The following is a 6000-nucleotide window of genomic DNA, read 5'->3' on the forward strand; positions in this document are numbered from 1 at the left end:
CGTGCTGGAGTCCGAGTAAAAGCTTGGGCGCCGAGGTCCCAGCCCCGGTTCTGGCCACGCGTTTTGCGAAGCGAGCAGCTTGAAAGGCTGCAGAGAGGAGAAAGGGAGGCTGGGGAAAAACAGGTTCTCGGGGAGAGCATCTCACGGAAAGTTAGGGGAGAGCACGTCCCACTCTGAGGAACCGGCTTGGAAGGGGCTGAGGGTGGCCAGGGAGAGTGGCCGAGGTGAGGTAGGCAGGCCCACACAAGGCAAAGGTTGCCCCTCCACGCGACTTCCCTTCATAAGGGAGAAACTAAAAGGCGGACAGGTGGAAGCTGTCACTGTAGTGTGCGGCGGGGTAGAGGACCACATTAGAGAGGAAGAGGCCATAGTAGTTTCTGCTGCGGATGACCTAGCCGCTGCCTACTTGGGAGGAAGAAAAGAAAAACGCCCCCGCTGGAGAATTAAGGCAGCTGTTGACTGCTCTAGAGCGTAGGGACTGAGGCCTCCCAAGGTGTAAGTTGAAGAGCTCGGCGGTCACACTTGGGGTCTCCGAGACATTTTTTGATCGCTGGAGACACTCGACCACCCCGAGGCTCGCACGTCGGGCTGCGACTGGGGTCGCAGGGAGTAGGGAAAGCAGCGTCAGCGACAGAGAGGTGACTACCGAGTCTGTGGACCTGGGAAACTCCTCAGCCGTGGGTTAGAATTTCTCCAGCAGATGGTGGGGTGTTGACTGCGTTTCTGCGTGGCCGGCTGAAAAGCGGGGTCCGGGTGCGTGCGGAATGACGCTGTGCCTGGGCAAAGGCTGGGCGGCGAGGTGTGTCAGAGGTGTTGCAGATTCCCGCGGCCCCTCGTGGGACGGGAGAGGGGAGACTACGACGAGGAGGTGATAAAGGATAGCGACCGACAGAGACAAGGTACCCACTGGATTGAAGCGTAGGCAGAGTGGGGAGGCGGTGAAAGACTGTGACCAGCTCACGGGATTGCGCCCTCAGGGACAGCCAAGGCCTACTGAATTAGGTAAAAGGCAAATTGCCTCTTTGGACTAGGGCGCCTCAGAGTCTGACCTGAGACTTGAAATGCCCAAGTCTCTTGGGGCCTTGCGTTTTCTGCTCCCTCCCCTCGGTCTCCGTCTCCAAAGGGCCGCTAGATTCAAACGAGCCGGGCGCCTTTGGCTAAAGCTGAGTAGCCTCTGGGCACAGGTCCAGCCGCTGGGTTGCCCAGGGAGGTGGGCAAGGGTCCCGAAGCCACCAAAGCTGAATTCCACCAGCGGGACAGCGCAGAACGACGGGGGGGCGGGGGGGGGGGCGATGAGAGTGCGGTGGTGAAAGAAAAGTGAGGGTCTCTGACTTGGGGTGGGGGCCTGCTTAGTCTGTGGGCCACCCATACTTGCAAAGCACTAACCTCTCAAGTTTTGACCAGTCCTCTTCCCTTCCCCCAGCCCTCTTGAAGTCTTTTGAGGGCAGGGACCACCATTTTAGGCCAGTGTGTTGAATTAAAATTACCACGTAGATAGGTGTTATGCAAACGAAGGGGAAAAGAAATATTTTCATCTGCATCTCTGTGGGTATGGACATTTTAGTCCTTCTCCTATACAGGGAGGATTAGGCTGCCGTATTGCCCGTGAACAAGAAGTCTCATTTATGCCATGTGAAAACACTGGCTCCCCCTCTGCCAACTGGATGGCGGGGCCAGTTGCCAACAAACTCTCCACTTTGTTGCACTGACCAGAGCAGACTGCAGGATTTTTTATGTAAATATGTATTTATTTGTTGCTTGCTTATAAATGTTTATATTGAAACTCAGCTGATTATAAGGATATGTCATCCCTACCTTTGTGGGTAGATTAGTTTATTCTAATTACAAGAGTTTACAGTCACTTATTCCAACATCTCATTTTCTTGAGGAAACCCTTCCAGGATAAAATCACTGATCATTTAACTAGTCTCTGCTTGAATCTTTTCATTGACTATGAGTGATGCCTTAAATTCCTCCTCTCCCTTTTTTGGCAGGTAAGGATAAATATATTTCATAAAAATATAACTTAATTACTTTTGGCCAAGGGATACTATTCATGTATGTCAATTACTTCTCATTATGAAGTAATTTGAATACTCACTCTTCAGCCACACTACCAGTTGCCGTGGAGTTTTTTCCAACTCATGGTGATGTCGTGTGTGATTTTTCTAAAGGAGATCACAGGCCTTTCTTCTGAGGTGCCTCTAGTCACCAGGGACAGCTAGATTGAATACCTAGGCTCAAAATCCCAGCTTTACCACCTCCTAGCTGTGCGCAGCCCTGGTGGTGTAGTGGTTAAGTGCTACGGCTGCTAACCAAAGGGTCGGCAGTTCGAATCCGCCAGGCGCTCCTTGGAAACTCTATGGGGCAGTTCTACTCTGTCCTGTAGGGCCGCTATGAGTCAGAATTGACTTGACGGCACTGGGTTTGGTTTGGTTTTGGTTTAGCTGTGCAGCCTTAGGCAAGTTTCTTAACCTTTCAGTGCTTCACTTTCTTCACCTTTAAAATCTGTTTAATAACAGTTCCTTCCTAATAGTGTTGTTCGGAGTCCCTGGATGGTGCAAATGGTTTACAAAATTCAGCTGCTACCCAGAAAGTTGGAGGTTCAAGTCCACCCAGAGGCAACTCAGAAGAAAAGCCTGGCCATCTACTTCCAAAAAATCAGCCTGTGAAAACCATATGGTGACACACATGGAGTCACCATGACTCAGAATTGACTCAACAGCAACTGGTTTTTGGTAATAGGATTGCTAAGGAATTAGATTACCTTTTTAAGTGTGTGCCCATCACTGTACTAGGGACTAACAATTATAAAAAATGAGAATGCCTCACTTACTCTTAACTAGCGTACTGTCTGCCTGGAGACTCTGATAAATAAGTCAAATCCCAGAAAAAGTATGTGAATAACAGGATTATAAAGCACAGTAGAAGGAGCTATTAACTCTGCCTGTCAAAACAGAAAAGGCTTCACCAAGGAGGTGGAACAGAAAGAGAAGCAAGGTGGACCTTCCAGGCAAGGGAATAGAATGAGCAAAAGCTGGTCAGTTTCCAGGGTGAGGATCCTATAGGAAGGAGAGCTACTCTGGGATTGTAGGAGTCTTAGAGGGATCACGGTAGAGTGGGGAGAACATGGCACTTCAACTCCAGGTGATCACTTATTAGCTTTGTGACATCAAGCAGGTTAGCTTTTCTTCATCTCATTTTTTCTTTTTTTTCTGTTGTAAAATAAGGTAGTAACAGCGAGTCATGGTGGAGGACATCTCCTGTTTGCCAGATCTACCCTCATTTTGTTCTCTGCCCCAAGGTGCCTGAACTGTATGGATGGGCAATGAGGAGCTACAGCAGGAGAACAGAAAGAGGGAGGAATGTGGTATTTATTCCCCCAGGCTCCCTTGCTATGGCATCATTGCTGGCTGGCTGCATCCCTCAAGTTACTCCTTAGAGTAGCCCAGGATAAACCCCTGTGTTTTCTGTATACTTTGCCCAAAACCAAAAAACCAAACCTGTTGCCATCAAGTCGATTCTGGCTCATAGAGGCCCTATAGGACAGAATAGAACTGCACCATAGAGTTTCTAAGGCCGTAATCTTTATGGAAGCCTAGTGCCACATCTTTCTTCCACGGAGCGACTGGTGGGTTTGAACTGCTGACCTTCCAGTTAGCAGCCAAACGCTTAACCACTGTGGCACTAGGGCTCCTTATGCTTTGCCCACGTCTTTGCAAATAATCTTACTAAACTGTACTCAAATTATCCAGTAGGGATGTACCATCTCAATTTTGCTAGAACCTTAACAGATACAGTCCTTCACAGAACTATTTTGAGAATTAACTGAGAAATCATGGGTATGATATTATTAAAGTAGCCTATAATTTATTGTCCAAATGTAGGAACTTTTGAGATTGAAAAGGGTGATTGGTGCTATTGGTAACTATACAAGGACAACAGACGAAAACTAGGACTTACGGTTGCCGTAGCTACTGAGTGGAATTGATTTGACAGCAACGGTTTGGTTTGGGTTTGGTTTAGCTATTACTGCAGGTTAACTCTGCTTTAGACATGTTAGGCTATTGATAGATGGTCATAGTAACACACATCTCTCGCTAGGCTGAATTTCTCAAGGTAAGAGTGTTTATTTGTCTTTCTGCTTCTAGCCCAACATCTGATACATTCAATAAATGTTATTGAGCTTCACTGAAAAACTGTGAGGAGGCTAGAGGCTAGGTTATGGAGAAGGTTTTTCGTCATGCTGAGTGTTTAGAGCTTGATCCCTGTGGACAGTAAAGAACCAAAGAGGTCTTTAAACATAGACATAACATAATCAAATTTGCATTTTAGAAAAGATTTCTAGGAAATATTTGACATTGTTAGTACTGCAGAATCTACTCCCCTTTTAATGGAACCCCAATTTATTTAGGAAGATTTTCCAATGAATGTTCTACCTTGGCGGAAAGTAAGTGCCTCTACAAAAGAGTTTCCTGAAGGTACTTTCCATAAAATCCTTCCTATCACTACCACAGTGCACACAAGAGAGCATGTGATCTAGGCTTGGCCAATCAAACACCATCAAGTTTGAATCTTAAGCCCAGTGACAGAAAGGCAGTATGAGTTGTTACAGTTTATGCATTCCTTTTTTCTCTCACTTTAAGTTATCTAGGGTTTGTTTCTGTGTCTTGCAATCAAAGTACCCTATCTAACATAAGATCGCCCTGCCTACCGCAAAAATGATGGACTGTAGAGGGTTACAGTAAGAAACAGATAATAAAGTTACAAGTTATTGCAATTTTCATTTCATTTCTTTCTGTCAAAAGATCCTGAAGCCCTTCGGCAACATAACATCAAAAAAGTGTTCAATAAAATATTTTAAAACACTCTTTCATGATCAGAGAGACTTTTAAGAAAGCATGTATTGTGATCAAGATCAAAGCAAGTACCCAACACCAGGGAGGTTAAGGAGCACTAATCTGCTGCTGGGTTTCCTAGGGACATGTATGGATCCCAATGCCTAGAAGGAGCCCTGGTAGCGCAGTGTTAAGAGCTCGGGCTACTAATCAAAAGGTCGGCAGTTCAAATCCACCAGCCGCTCCTTGGAAACCCTATAGGGCAGTTCTACTCTGTCCTCTAGGTTCGCTATGGGTCGGAATTGACTTGATGGCAACAGGTTTGGTTTTTGGTTTTGATACCTGGAAGGTAAGTGTGCTAGGCAGGATGAGAACCGGGGTACCTGGGGACAAAGCCTTGGACCATCACAGGGTAGAGAGAGATTCAAAGATTATACAGCATAAAGTTGGGAACCTGGGAAAGGCTATACCTTCAGGGAAAGGAGAAACTGGGAAGGGGTGAGAACAACACCATAGAGGCAGTCAGCAAGGACTGGTCTTTCCTGCTAGTAAAGATTAGACAACAAATTGGTGATCAGTTCTGACCTTCACATACATTTTCTGATTCTATACTATTTATATGCTCTTAAAAACTGCAAGCTGAGGTTGGTAAATTAAAGTGCGCCAGGCCTACAGTGTTCTAAGCTGCCCGGCAGGCAAAACCCCCAAATCCTCACCAGATTAACACATCCTTATTCCTGTTCTCCAAACATTGCTACAAAATCCCAACAAATATGAGCTCACAATCAAAATTTTCCAAGCATACTAAGCAATGTTACCATGAGTAAGAAACAAATGATATGAACAGACTCTTGAACTTCTGATATTAATTATCAAACACAGGATGTAGGATGTTTATTATAATAAAAAATAAGATTATGACTGATGATGCTGGAGCAACTGGATAACTGTATGTAAAAAAAAAAAAAAAAGAGCATTAACCCCATCCCACACTGACACACAGAAATTAATTTGACATGAATCATAGACCTAAATGTGAAAGCTAAAACTATAAACCTTATCCAAGAAAACAGAATTTTTTTCATGACCTTGGAAAAGGCTAAGATTTTTTTAGACAGGACACAAAAAGCACTAGCTGTAAAAGAAATGCTTGGATTTAACC

The sequence above is a fragment of the Loxodonta africana genome, chromosome 5 (assembly GCF_030014295.1).
Source record: "Loxodonta africana isolate mLoxAfr1 chromosome 5, mLoxAfr1.hap2, whole genome shotgun sequence".
NCBI classification, from domain to species: Eukaryota; Metazoa; Chordata; class Mammalia; order Proboscidea; family Elephantidae; genus Loxodonta; species Loxodonta africana.